The 15035-nt window shown below is 37.1% G+C and overlaps 2 long non-coding RNA genes across 2 annotated transcripts in view; one reads left to right on the top strand and one right to left on the bottom strand.

Moving 5' to 3' along the window:
* LOC308062604 overlaps window positions 1-15008 on the top strand; it is a 55928-nt gene extending 40920 nt beyond the window's left edge. Inside the window, exon 3 of the long non-coding RNA XR_013927631.1 lies at window positions 3083-15008. This is a non-coding gene — a long non-coding RNA (uncharacterized lncRNA). The remainder of the gene's footprint in view (window positions 1-3082) is intronic.
* LOC308062619 overlaps window positions 12110-15035 on the bottom strand; it is a 33420-nt gene continuing 30494 nt past the window's right edge. The window contains exon 2 of the long non-coding RNA XR_013927651.1: window positions 12110-14995. This is a non-coding gene — a long non-coding RNA (uncharacterized lncRNA). The remainder of the gene's footprint in view (window positions 14996-15035) is intronic.

Here is a 15035-nt window from a genome sequence, read left to right as displayed (position 1 = left end):
GTGGTATCAAACAAACTAAATGCAAATATTATACATTTATGAAATTTATGTAAAGGCTTTTACCATCTCAGAGAAATAAAAACAATAAATAAACAGCAGTATACATAAATTTTTATAAATTTGATCTTTGTTCTGTATAACTAATGAGCATCAGAGATTTTTCTCTGATAAGAGAAAAAATGATGGTCCTAGCCAAATGCAGAACAGATACAGCTGAAAAAGCAATACCACAACAGTTCTCTTGATTGCAGTTTGCAAGCCTATTTTTCAATCCTCTCCTATGCCACAAAGGTCTTTTACTCCTGTTCCCTCATGAGTGCTTCTCTGTATGAGAGTTTTTCCTGCTTTGCACACCCAGTCCTTGCTATGAAACCTCCATGAGGTGTGTATACAACCAGCCGTAAGAAAAACTCCCAGACCATGAAGCTTGGCTTTGCTCAGCTTTTACCATTGGGTCAGATCTTTTGTGAAATAGATTCTGATTTTCATGATACTGGATTCCATAGATGCACTGAAGCATTTCTGTCAATTAGCCCAAGAGGGAGTGGGAAGAGCACCATCGCTTACAACCAGATCTGGAATTAATGGCAGTCACTGGTGCCTTTAAGGAGAGCAATATTACAGGAGGGGCAGAAAGATCTGACTGTTACTAAAGTTGCCTGACACATCCCATGATAAAATCCCAGTTTCAAATGCTAATATGTTCATCAAACTTCAGCTGTTTGGACTGAAGTTTTCCATACTCATTGACTGCCTCAGGCTAAATTCTTTAGGAAAATTTAAACAAAAATCCTTTAGCTAAAGAAATTTTCTTTCAACTGGCTGAACTTGGAGTCTTTCCAACTACTAGAAATAAACCAGCTCCTTCCATTCCTGCAACAAAAGATTCCTGCAGTAATATACTTTTCCTTGGAAATGCTCAACGAGCTCCTTACTTGGTGAAAGTAAACATAACACTGGTGACTCTAATGGGAGGTGGGGTGGATGGGTGATTTTGCATCACTAAGATTTTGACCTACCATGTGGATCCACAGGTTTTTGTAAAAAGTTAAAGACTGGTGCCATCAGTTCTGTGGAACTGGAGGGAATAGAATGCTTGATTATTTTTGTTTTATTTCATTTTCAAAGTGAAGTAATAGGCATTGATCTACAGATATGATTGTATTCTGCCTGGCCACACGGAAAAACTGTTTGATTTCAGTCTGACATGGACTGGTGTATAACTTTGATGTATTTGCTAAAGATATTTCTAAGAGAAATACATATTAGAAAATAGTTAAATTTTTAGTTTTGTATTAATTGATCTCTGCAACCTGATTAGTGAAGATATGAGAGCAGTAAATGTGGCTTTGTTCTATTTTATCTTGCACCTCTAATAAAAATTTAAAAATCTCTCTGACATTACCCTGCTAGAAGAAATGAAAGTGAGAATCTTCCATACTATTAAAATGGGTCTTCTTTCATGTACATCTTCTACAAACATTCACAGCTCCTGTAATGGTGGTACCACTTAACCCTATTTTGAAACCTCATTAACCTCTTTCTTGATGCTTGTGAAATGAGATTTGTTAGATACTCCGCTCTTTAAATATTTCTCTGCTGCTAAGCTAAAAGCAAAACAAACTAAAAGCAGAATAAAGAGACCTGGGAAACATCTCATCAGCGATGTGCTCTTTGTCTTTCAGTAGAGGAAACGTTGAATATAGACCTCCAGATTTGTTGCTAACTTGAGATCCACTAGTACATCCTCTGTAATGATTCTTTGGTTCTTTTGCTTCAGTTAAATGTCATTTCATAGACCTTCTGTTCAAATTTACCATTAAAAGAGAAACACAGAAAGAGGTTATGAGATAGAACAAAGAACCACAATTTAACTCTAATAATCCAATCCACTGATATTAATGGATAATTTTGTTGCATACTGAGTAGGTGGTTGCTCCCTGAAGCAAGCCATCCCCAGTACTTGTTTTATTCCTCAGCCTCCTTGCATCTCTCACTGTATGTTTAGAGTCCTACACCAGACTCCATGCACATTAGACTTATTTTTTTCCTATAGGTCTCCTATGAAAAGGTGGAATATTAGTCTGGATAAGTGGATTTTTGAAGCTAAATAGAATTCTAGCCTCCTATAAAGGAAAGTATTCCCCTTTACAATGTCACCTAAACAACATAAAATATTCTCCAAGATGCATAGCTAGCTGTGGTTTTACCTCATATATTTATTCAGATATTTTGGCTCCATCAGTTTCACAATCAGGAGAAAAGCCCTATTTCTACAGTAAGCTGAACTAAAACTTTAAACTGGACTTTTCTTTTAAATCTCTGTCTTTTTTATTTAAATATTTTAAAACATGAAGCTCCTCAGTGGACTCTGTTTATTTCCATGAACATTTTTCCTGGCTAAGTGATTAGGCAAGTCTCCTGATGTCCTTGTGAGAACAGGATTTTATTAAATGCCTCTGAAGAGAACCGGATGGTAGATGTGCAGCTGCTAGATTTATGGAGCTGCTGGATCAGGAATACTAATTTTTCCTAGTGTGAATATATTTGGGTGATACCCTTCTGAAACATGGTTGAGGTCTGTAGACGGTACCTCCTTCTCTAGTAGAAAAGCTCATGATGAATGTACAGTCAAATACCCTTAATATTTTGCAGATGCTGTGAACACCAATTACAGAACACTGACTGCAGTGAAGGGGTTAATGATTAATTAAGTATGATGATATGAATTAAGTATCAGCAGGGTCTAGGGTAATTGATGTCAGGTGAATGGGAAACTCCCCAGGATAATGTCAGTGCCAGAGGGAGTGGTGATTAGTGGGGATAAATGCTGGTGTGATCTGCATCTGATGAAGGCAGAGTTGAAATGTTTGTGGGACTGGGCCCAGCTGAGAATAATAAAGGCTTTTCTGTTCCCAACTGAGAATAAAGGAGATTTCTGAATCAAAATATGTAAATACAGGTAGAACCCTTTCCATCTTTAAAAAGTGCAATAAGACATATGCTTTTAATACATATCTCTATAAAGCTTTAGAAAGCAATTCCAAAAGTTCATTGTGAACCATGCAATCCCTAATTTTAGGTGGTTTCAAGAAAGGAAGAAAATTGAGGTCTGCTATTTTCTTCTGTTCGTTACAAAGAGCAATGTGGAACAGCCTTCAAGGTGCAGATGAAGACTTTGCTGTGCTTCCACTTACTTCACTTGCAAGCTAGATTTCAGATATCCTGGTACAATGGTGTAAATCTTCTTGAGGAGGCCAGATGGAAAACACTGGTAAGTGTTGTTTTTATTCAGCTTTAGACAGCTATAGTTATAAGGTTTTATTTTTATTGTATGGGCATGTGTAAAAGGGGCTTCTTTAAAAAACTTTGATTAATTTCCAGAAAGAAAAAGTGTGTTATGTGCATTGTAGAATGCCATACAGAATTTGTAGTACATAATCACTTAATTAGAGATTGTCTCATCATCCATGTACCTTACTGAGATGAATTAAGGTTGTGCAAGAAAGTTCCATTATTCTGTTACCTAACTTAGAAGTGCTTAAAAATGGTCTTTGTTGAGTAACGTGATACATGAATCTACACAGATAATTGTATATCTTGTGCAATTGTTTTACTTTAAAATCTCCTCCTTTCCACGATACCTGCAAGTGCAGTGATAATGGTGCTTATTTTATTACTGTAGGCAAATCCTATGAACTTTTGATATGAATCTGTCCTGTATCAGTTTAATTAACATGCCAGTGTCAGTTTAGTTAACATGCCAAACAAGAAAAACAGAGAAAAACTAAGAGTTCTCTGGGGTATCAAATACAGGTTTTATTTGCAGAAGTCTGACCGTGGTCTGTGGTTAATACAACCTAAACACGGGTCACAATGAAGAAAAGTTGATTTTTTGCTCTGTGTCTTCACAATCATAATTTTAGCATGCCTGTTGAATGGCTGGATCGCTCATTATCTGCACATACTGTATATGTTGGCACTATACTACTACTTCTGCATTATATAGGAAGGTATCTTTAGATCCAAAATGACAGACGTGGTAAAAGAATGGTGAATCTGTTCATGTAGCTACATTAGCAGAGATTGTTCTAGAAGTACAGCCTTACTGCTATGTATGGGAATGGATTCTTGGCAGTTATACTTCTGGATAGTGAGATAAGTGTAAAATGTGCAATTAATAATTATTTCTTATGTTTTCACATTATTATTAATATTTTACATGTATTTTTAAGATATAATGGATTTTAATTGACTTCATTTATTTTAAGTTAATGAGGAGATTCATCTATGGAGTGTGCAAAATTTACAGTTATACAAATTTTGTGAAAGATCTAGTAATATGGGAAATGTTTGTTTGACTACCCAACAGATTGCCTACATATCTCTCAAATAAAAAATACAAACTTTGTCTGGTTATGAATTGATTTTTACAAGCTACATACTTTTTAGTTCACAAGGAATGCAATTTAGTCATATATACAGTACTACAAATAGTGTAATTCTGCTTTAATTAGAGGTGTAGGAATTCTGCAGTGATGCCTGAATTTGTTACTGAATTAAGTTTTTTGCCTTACTGTTGAAGTTTTTGAAGAGATTTATGCATCAGAGTAAGTAACAGTCTCCATTCCTTTACAGCAGGGAAACTTGAGGAAGAGACTGCTTAGGGAATCCAATTCTTTGATGTGTTTCATTCAACTGATCTTTCACGGAGGTCAGCTGGAACTCCCATTGACCTCCATGGAGCAGCATTTGTGCCAGCACAAAGCAGTTGGTGCATGGGAGAGCTAGAGAACCTGGACGGTAATTTAAAGCCAGGTCTTGTACTTTAAATCCCATATGCTAAACCAAGAAGAAATATTTGTTTTTCTGACTCTCCCTGACTATGAACATATAACTGTTATGAACTCAGCTTTCTGGATTCTGTGACTGCTCTGGGATTGGGGTCACTTGGCTAGCAGTGCAGCACTCCACAGCTGCACCACAAGTTCACCAGGCAGCCCTCTCCAGTGGTGTTTATTATACTTGTGTTTGCAGCATGTCTTGCTGAGTAATGCACACAGTCTCAGTGTTGATAGATTCTGTGTAGATTACCCCTTTTAGTGAGTTCATTAAAGCTGTCATTATCTAATTTTCCCGGAAACACTTGGTGGGGGGAAAAAACTGCTTTTCTAGAACTGGACATCTGATTGTATAGATGCTCCCCTGCTGCTGGCAGTAAATTGCAGGAAATATGGGACAGTCCTTGGAAGAGAACAAGAGGTGACTGAACGTGCAGCCATGCAGCTAAAGCTCTGAGTGGGCATTCCAGCAGTCTGGATAAAAATTATTTATGTTGTGGCTATGTCTAAAATGGCCTGGGCACCTTCCAAATACAAGAGAGAAAACAATCCTTGCACCCAAGAACTGGAATGTAAGGAGATAGATAGACATGTAGTGAAGGCTGTTTGAGGACAGAGCAAAGAAACCAGGTGATAAAGCTGAAGACGGAAATAACTAAAAGTTTCTGAAATTGGTTGATTTGTTTAACATCAGTACTAGCAGCTGTGTTAATACTAGTACTATTACGGATACTCCAATTGTGTCTTTTTTTACAAGTATCTTCATTGTTTACCTTGTCTGGAAACCCTGGCTCCACTGCTAAGATCCCTTATGCTCTCCCTTTCACCAGGTAAATAAACTTTTCAGTCAAAAGACACAAAGTTGTATATCCCTGAGCTGTAAATAGATGATGGTCTGTAGCTTTGGAGGCTCGAGTAACTTAGAGCTACACAGAATTTACCAGTGAATAAATCTTGTGGAGCAGAAGTGTACCCCATGATCCCAATCCTGGTGATGGTAGATGGTCTTCAAAATATGAGGGTAAACTGACAATGTCGTCACAGCATGAAGTAAGAAGTTTGAAATTCTGTTTGTTTTGCCTGGTGCCCTGGGGAAATAAAACAATACAGCATTCCGGAGTTCAGCAGAGTCAAAATATGAGAATTAAAATACAATTTGTGATAGGGGAGTAGAGAAACAAATGCATCATGTAGTGAATTGGAATGCCTGGTGAGCTATACGCCAGCTGGTCTGTAAGAAATGTCACTGATGCCATTTCTAATCCCTTAGAAAAGAGCCACAAAGATGGTTTTGGTCAGGGCTGGACTGTCTGGATTTAACTCTTGGTTTTCTAATTCTGGACAACACTGTAAAGGTACTTGAAAAACAATCAGGGAATGTTTTGCACAGACATACATATGTGACTTTACTATATAACCAAATGTTTCCAGATAAGATCCACTGCTGGAGCCACCAAGGAAGGCAGTTCAGTAACACAGCCCTGAGCCTGTAGCCTTTTGCCCTGCAGGGATGCTCATGGTCACTGTGTGTGCTGAGTGAAGAGTCATCATGGGGAAAAGGCAGTCAACACGCAGAGTGGGGAGCTACTTCTGAAGGCAAAGGACTGGTCTGGATTTAGGTGTCTCACCTGCAGCCTGGTAAGGTCTTTCTTGTTCCAGTGTCTTGGCTTCCAGTGCTTCTCTAAGGATCACTGACCCATTTTTATATAAGTGGTGGTATAGCCAAACCTATTCTTCAAAGCACAGCCCTAAGGACCTTTTCAGACATTTCCTTAGGTGCCGAAAGAGCTTCAGACAGTTTAGGAGCTCTGACCATTAGTGAAGAGCTGCTTACAGGTTTTGAGGGCCACAAGTCTGGCTCTAATCTCCTAGATCCTGCCAGTCTCAGCCTTTTATTTTTATGGCTCTGGACCTCAGTCTGGAGTATGGCTACAGAATAACTGTGTTGGAATCACTTCTGCATCAGCTTGCTTGCATATCTCTTTATGGTTTACTGAGGAAGAGTGACCAAAATTCCTGATGGAAACAAAACTGCTCATGGGTAGAAGAAAGCAGAGACCCGTAAATTAAACGGGGCCAGAAGGCAGAAGCTGGACAAAAAGACAGTTTAGAGGAGATGGAAGGAGCTTCTGATGTTGGAAAGAAGGAGCTGTATTTGGGAAGAAAGCTGAAAGTTGTACTTTGGGGTTTGCATGTGTCTGTATACACAGCTTTCATGGGAAAGGCAGAGAAGGCTGAATGATAAGACTGGAGTCTACGTATTTGGGGTGTCAGATTTATTTTCTAAGCCTTTTTTGAGATAGAGATAACATCCAGACAGCTGCTGCTGGAGTTAATTTGCATGGCACAGAATAAGATTTAGGCAAAAGAATGAGAAAATAAAATAGGAAAACAAAATGGTATGGCTTCATAGAGGAGAATATGTGCTGTGGTTCATTTGTTGGCTTTGTCCCTGTAATGCCCATCTTTGCTCATCATGGGACATGTTTCTTAGTTCATGTAACTCCTGCCTAAATAAGAGAAGCCTAAATCAATCAGAGAAAGCTTAGCAAAGCAACATTAAGCAACATCAATTTGATTTAAATCTGTTTCCAGGGTAAAAATCAGTTTTAAAGGGTATCAATCCCCGAAGTCGGCTAAAGAAAAGAGTTCGTCAGTGCTGTTCTTGCTCTAAAGCGAAGTGTTCACCTGGTATAAGTGACAGAGGTGTGAGTCTCAATGCTTTATCCTTGCTTCAAGCAAACAGGATATTGTCCCAGGACTCTGAAATCCAGGTTGGGTAGTGTGATGAAAAAATGAACATGCTCTGAACTCTTCATTCATCATTCTGAATGTGTTGGCTGCATCTAAGTGCTGACATGTTTTATTGCAAACTTTCTGGGTGAAGCATTGAAATGTATTTGCAAGCAAAATCCTGCTGGCATTTTTCAGGTAGAGGTCTTCTCAGAGCTCTCTGCAAATATTTCTCCAGGTGTAAAACTCTATAAACAGAGCAGGACATCTGCCCACATGAGATTTCAGTGTTGTGTGCTAATGTGGCTGTCTGAGGTGTCAAGGAGATGTGGAAGGACTTCATAGCTGTGATGGTGCAAGAATGAGAAATTAGTTTCTTCTGACATTTGATGAAGGTTTCAAATGAGCCTGTAAATCTCAACTGGAAATCCCTTATATCCTGAAATGTGGCTAATATTCAAAGACTGAGGACTGGCCACAGTAAGACCAGAAAGAAATTACTGGCCCTCAAGGATCATTTCTAAATGAACAAAGAGCTTACCTTTCTTTGTGAAGTCAGAAGAAAAATCAGCCACTACTGAAATGCCAAAGAATTACAGTTATTATTACAGGACCAAAACTTCATGCATTTACAAAAACATATCAGCTCACTTTTTATTTGGGAAAATTGACAGTGAAGGAAGTATGCTTTTGTGACTGCCCATAACTCAAGTAATGGGAAGATTTGTGTTTCTTATTACAGAACCTGAAAGGACTGAGCTATTATGTACTGAACTTTCAAGATGTCAAGATAATTGTGTAAAAGAATTTGTAAATGTATTTAACTTTTACATTACTTGATACAACCTAAATTACTGCTCCTAATGTAAATGATAATTTCAAGAAAAGCACCTTTGTTTCTGCAGATGAAAATAAAATGAAAATGAGAATTTGTCACGTGCTAAGTACATAGTATATGAAGAAACTGTGATATAGGTAATTCACTATCTGATCACTAATAGATTGTATTACATAAGTTTTCATTACTTTTTTTGGGTCTAGTTAAATAGCATCAGAATTTCGGAAGAGATTCTTTTTTTCAGCCTGGTGCATTTAGTAATTCTGAGAAATAACTATACTCACAAGTTATATCATCTGAAGTTAAAAGTGTCTTAAAATATTTTTCAGCTATTGCAAGTGTGATTTTTAGGCGAATACTAATCAGTTAAAACTCTCTAAGATCTTTAATAACAAAAATATTAAGGATGATTTAATAACTGCTTAGCACTTAGATTTCTGTGACAGTTCTCTCAGAAAGTTGCTATTGTACAGTTATAACAATATGATCTTATTTCTAATGTTTTATGCCATAATGTGTTCAATGAGAAAAGCTTTCAACAAAAAATTGATAGGTTTTTTTTTTTCACATAAATGTGACTGAAGTCAAACCATGTTATAGTGAAGCAGGAAAAATAAAAAAGGATGTTGTTCAGTTTCTTAGTTCTTAATCTGAAACCTGCTTTTTCACTCTGATTTCAGCACACAAAAATACCTTAATATCTTCTAGTTAACTTCCTCTGAAAAACTCCCATGACTTTGTAGAAAATCTTAAGTATTGCTGAAAGCTGAGGGTTGTTTTGTGAGGAATACTGTATATTTAAGCTTTCATTCTATTAGCTGTGAGTGTTCAAGATCCTGAATTAGAAAATGGTGTAATATTCTAGCACTGATCTTGGTTCTCTCAGTCTCCTGATGTGTAGGAGGTATTATATCCATTCTTACCTCAAACGAATAGTGAAAATAATTTCTTCCACAATTTGGACAGATTGCAATAATCTCCTAAGTATTATTCTGATATGGCTGATGTTCAAATTAAAATTACTCTGTTTTACTTGTTAAAGGCTTTATAAATTGCTTAGAAAAAATGTAGAAGGTACTTGAGTGCATTATACTTGTACTAAGTACCAGTTAAAATAATAAAAAACTTATACTGGTTGAAATACTGGTTTGGGATTTTTTTCCTTACCTGGCTTCACGGGCTGATATAGCTGTCAGAGCTGCATAAAGCAATCTGGAGAAGCACTCGCTATTGTCATATATTCTCGGCAATTTATCTGTCCATTCATTAACAAGAATGTTATTTAAACCATGAACATTATTTAAACACAAGAGCAAATTCAAAGCTATCCATGATTCCACTGACATGAAACTACTTTGGAATTAAAACAATATGAGTCAGTTCTGGCAACCTTAATTGAAAAGAAAATATTTTATATGTTGAAAAAGATGTCTGTCTTAAAAATAGTAGGGTTCCATGATCATATTAAGAAATTAAGAAGCTTTCGTTATATTTCTTTGGATGTGTTAGTGCATGGAAATTGCTACAAGAAAAGAGTGATGGAGCAGTGCTACAAGAAGAGGAGGGGTTGATGGACCAAACATTAACAAGACAGAAAAAGATAAACTCTGTATAAACCTGGGCGCTATCTAGAACATTTAAAAGGGGGGTCATTGGCTGTAATGAAATAATGGGTTTGTTAAAAAAAAAAAATAGTTTTATCATAATATTTACCAAATGAAGATATGAGCTTTATCCCACTTACCTGAATAAGTCTTTCAGAGATTTTATAGCTAAAACAATTTCCAAGTGGATTGTTTTGGATTTAAACCAATCTTCCTGATTTTGGAGATGGTTCCATTATTTCCCTTAGTTTCAGACCTCACATGGAGTGATTATACAAGCTGTTTATGGGGAAAGTTGTATTTGCCAAGGCTGTCTAGGTAGAGTGACTGAATGTTGCTGGTTTGTGAGTACTGATTTCATAGCTAAGAGAAGGAAAAGACAAAGGAAAGGAAAGCTTTCTGTTACCCAGAGTGGCTGTGTGAATTGCAGAGCTGTAGCTGTGAAGCTGAAGGCTTTGTGTTTACTTCTGAGATGGATATTAGAGGGGTTTTGTTTAATTTCCTATATATAGATGCCAGATATTACCATCAGATGGTTTTATAAAAAAATAGAATGTCATAAATCTAGAGGACAGGTTTATAAAGACTCTTTAGTATAACTGAACACTGATGAACAAATACCATTGAAAATGTACATTTTGGTCTAAGAGAGGGGAGTGTGTGTTTGCAGAATTATCCACATATCGCTTCTAAGGACTTGTCTGATCCTCACTCGGCAGCACAGAGCACACAGTTTTCATCTGTTGTAGGGTGAACTGCTGCAGAAACTGGGAGCAGTGGAGCATCATCAGCACGGTGCTACACTAGACGTGTGCCTGCTGGCAGGCAGCCTGACTGCAGCGCGGTTCTAGCACAGCCACACAGTGATGGGGTCCCAGGTTAGTGCACATATGCCATGGGGGTGCACCAGCTCCTTTCTCTCTTTGCTGTGATTTCAGGCGGTGTTCAGACATGCCCTTCCTGTGGCTGATGAATCTGTATCACAGCTGGATTGCTGGCTCTGTCCCCCACCATTTAAGTGCTGCCCCTCTCCCAACCCTCCTAGAGATGCTGGGAGCCCCAGGGAAGTGGTGGTACGCAACCATGACACCATAGAGCTGTCCGAAAGCAGGGGGCACAATGCATTTCTTGTAACACCTTGAGTACGCTGAGAACTATACCTGTACTGAAACCATTTTGTTGGGAAATCAGCATGTGATTGCAGGAAGTCCAGAAATAGGCAGATTGTTACTCCAGCCGGTAGAATGGCAGATTCCTGCCAAATGGGCTGTGGTTTCCTGCACGGACTTGGAACATGCCAGTGACACAAGTGTGGAGGTTTTGTGTCCTTTTTGCAGAAATGTTGCTTTCTCTCCCCGCCTCAAGGGAAGCAAGCAGAAGTGTCGAGTGGGAAATGCTCTTTATATTTGAACAGCCTGCATTGAACTAAAATGAGTTTTTAAAATTTTTGCTAGTTTCGCTGCTGTCTGTCCACAAAAATAGTCATAAAACCTGTGTATTATAAGTTCTTACCTCTGTAGTAAGAGTACCACTAGTAAGCACTCTACCACATACATCTCTATTGAAGATTAATTATGTTGTTAAATTTTCCACCTGCATTAAAACCAAAAGAACTCTAAATAGCAGAATACTAAAGAGTATGTATGCTTTTGGTTATGAAAGCCTCCACCAGTAGGATATCTGTCTAGCTATCTCACAGTGGCTAGACTATGGTACTTATGGCTATTAAAAGCTCTGTTTAGGACAATATTTTTCATTGTTGGTTTTGGTGTTTAAATATTTAGGTGGTTTAAAACGATGTTTGGAAAGTGCTCAGGCAAAATGGATGCTTAATTTTACTTGGTTCCTCAAATTCATGTTATGTATTTTAAATATTGTTAAATATTTATATTAATATGAAAAGATGAAAAACATAAATCTAAATATTCAGTTCACTAACGTTTTGAAACCTAGGGATATTATTTTTCTGGAATGTTTTCCAGCCTTTGGCAGAGAGTAACACATCTGAGAGCAAAGCTGCCCACATGTTACATGCTGGCTTCTATTCTGATGGGTTCTTCAGTACCGATACAATGTAGTGAATTCTATAATAATTTACTTTTTTTTTTTTTTTTTTTTTTACATTGAATGGAATTACCACGGCACGTTATTATGGCTTTCACTTTGCTCATTGTTCCAAACTTCATCCTGTAAGTTATTTATAGAAGGTCTTTTCTGTGAGTTTTTATAAAACAAACCCAATGAAAAGAATTAAGTTCTAGAAAGGAAGTGATCTAAGGAGATGGGTCTTAAATCCAATTCACTTTAAAGCTTTAAATTTAGACTGCTGTGGTACTTGGAGTACTTTGGAGAATCTTAAGGGTCTCTGGTGTAACGGAAATCCCAGTGGGTAAAACCACCACCCAGAATACCTGCTGCAGTGTTGCCCTTTATGCTGAAGCAGCATGATGAGTGAATGAGTAACTGGGACAGGGGTTTTTGGGATTTGCCAATTTAAAGAGGTAGTTAGGTGTAAATAAATAACTTAAGAAAGAGGTTCTACCCTGGAGGTAGGCAGGTGTTTAAAGGTGTTTCACAGATATGCCAGGTCAAAGGATTTTCAAAAGTAAACCTTCACCTCTGATTAATACAGGATATCCTCAGGTACAGATATTATAATTTTCAAATGTTTTCCTGTGCCATTCTTATTGATGACATCATCAGAAACTTTGTTCACTTATCAAAAGATTTTGTCCCAGGACTCTGGTAGGATCTGTGGCAAGCTTTCTGTTCTGCAGCAGTATCTCTTTCTATGTTGTACAGATAATGTATGACACAAACAATGAAGTGTGAGAATTTAAAGCTTGCTCTGCTCATTGCTTGAGTTTGTACACAGAGCAAGTATATAGCTGGCAGGATTAAATTTGTGTTAGACATAACTGAAATATTTTTTCCCTTAGAAAACCCTTCATATGTATATGTGTTGGGGTTTTTTTACAGATTTCTGTTGACAGCCTGTTGCTAAGGGTGGAAGTAAGTACTGGAAGTATGTACCCTCATATACATAATATGCAATTTTGTAGGGTTTTTTTTGTTTGTTTGTTTTGTATTGAATACAAGATTTCAGACAGAAAATCTCTGTGCAGCATTGCTCCTCATAATTTAATTTTTCTATTGGTATATTTTTACATTAAAATGGTTCAATGGGATTATCAGGCTACCAGAATGCTACCGTTGAAGCCAAAAAATGGCTTAGAAAGCTCACCTTATGCTTTGAGCTTGTCAATTACATAGTTAACCATTTACGCAAGAGCCTATAGAAAGACATTTCAGACATTTGAAAAAAGTATTTTCATATAGACATATAAGCTATTGATTAATAAAGAAATTATGGAAAAAAATCCTGAGTCAATTTTATGAGGTTTTAAGGCTGCTGAACTTAGAGAAGGCTGAAGGAACAGACTAGTTAGCTGACTGAGGTCAGAACTGAAAACAAAGCATTCAACCACCTGGATATGCATTTTGCTGGAAAGAAATTGTCCTCTGAATAGCTATTGATATTTTGGTTGGCTGGGATATAGTTTTTCAAATGTATAATGCCACAGTAAACAACGTTTTTTTGAAAATATTTAGGGCCTATTTTTGCTTAAGGCCATACGCTGCTTAGCCTTGCACAGACTGCTGTTTTCATAGTCTTCTGTGTTTTGTCTATTTACATGATGGAGTGATCTAGAATAGCATTTTTTTAAAAGTTTCTGACAAACCGTTTAATAGAATGGACTTAGAAATGAAAAAGGTAATTTCAAAAAAGAAATAACATACAACATGCAATTAGCTTCCAAAACGCATTGGTTTCTTTTGAAAGCAGCGTAGCAAACCATTCTGAGGAACAAATGGAATTTTGTAGTTTTGAAGCTGTCACCTGTCTCTCTTGTCTTTGACTTTGAATGCAAGAAAGGGAATATGGAGAAAAGACATCTCTCTTCCCAAATAATAGTCATTCCTTCTCTGTTCTGTCCTTCCCCTGTCCACCTCTTCCTTTTAGGTTTTTTTTTATTATTCTTTAGATTTCAGAAGAAAGTGAAGACAGAATTTAATAAAGAAAAAGGGAGAAGGCAGAAGAAAAACATCACGATATCAGACATTTCAAGTAAGACTGAAACAGATTTTGAAAATTAAGTTTCTTTGATTTCATGATTTTCTTCCTTCAGAAAATTTGAGAGAACATTCTGAAAAAGAAAACTTTTCAGGAAAATGTTGTTCGGTTTTAAATCAATTCTAGTGTTTAGTTATATTTGTTCTTCCTGTGAAGTGTGGATCCTGAGCAAAGTTACACAATAAATCTAGGAATTCTTATCAGAAGACAGCAAGTGAAGCCTTGGTCCAGCTGAAACCAATGCCAAAACTCCTGTTCACTTCAGCAAGGCCAGGATTTCTCCCCTTACTGACACATTTTAAAAAGTGATCAAACTTTCAGTAATGCTAATTCTCTGACTCTGTATATGCACTAGTTGCTCGCTCTCTAGGTGGAAGGTCATATTTAGCACTTTTTGTACTCTGTAATGTGAACATAATAGGGGAATGCCAATAAAACTACAGGATTTTGCAAGTCATCCTGTAGAAGTTTTCATCTTGGCCAAAAGGTTTTACTTCAGCTCTAATAAAAACAGATATACAGGGTGTTTTTTTTTTTTTTTTTTTTTTGTTTAACAACAACAACAGAAAAGCACTCACTCAGGAAGCCTACTCATATCTTTCTTTCAAAGTTTTCCCTGAAAACCAAGGAATAATTGTAAGTTCAATTCATAAGCAAGAAAATATCAGTTGTTACACTGGTGAGAACCAGCATGTAGCCAGGTTAGAGCCGAGTCCTTTTTGCCTGTTGAAGTGATGACAAAACTAACAGCTGGAGTTTACTTGACTGTACAATAAAGCATCCCTATAGGTACCTTTTGTTGTATTCAAAATGCCAAATGTAATCTTAATGCACTCTTTTCTCTCTCTCTCTCTCTCTCACACACACACCCCCACACACCCCCA

Source organism: Falco punctatus, assembly GCF_963210335.1.
Source record: "Falco punctatus genome assembly, chromosome: 4".
Classification (NCBI taxonomy): domain Eukaryota; kingdom Metazoa; phylum Chordata; class Aves; order Falconiformes; family Falconidae; genus Falco; species Falco punctatus.
The sequence above is the reverse complement of the archived record's forward strand: the minus strand, read 5'-3'. Positions and strand labels throughout refer to the sequence as shown.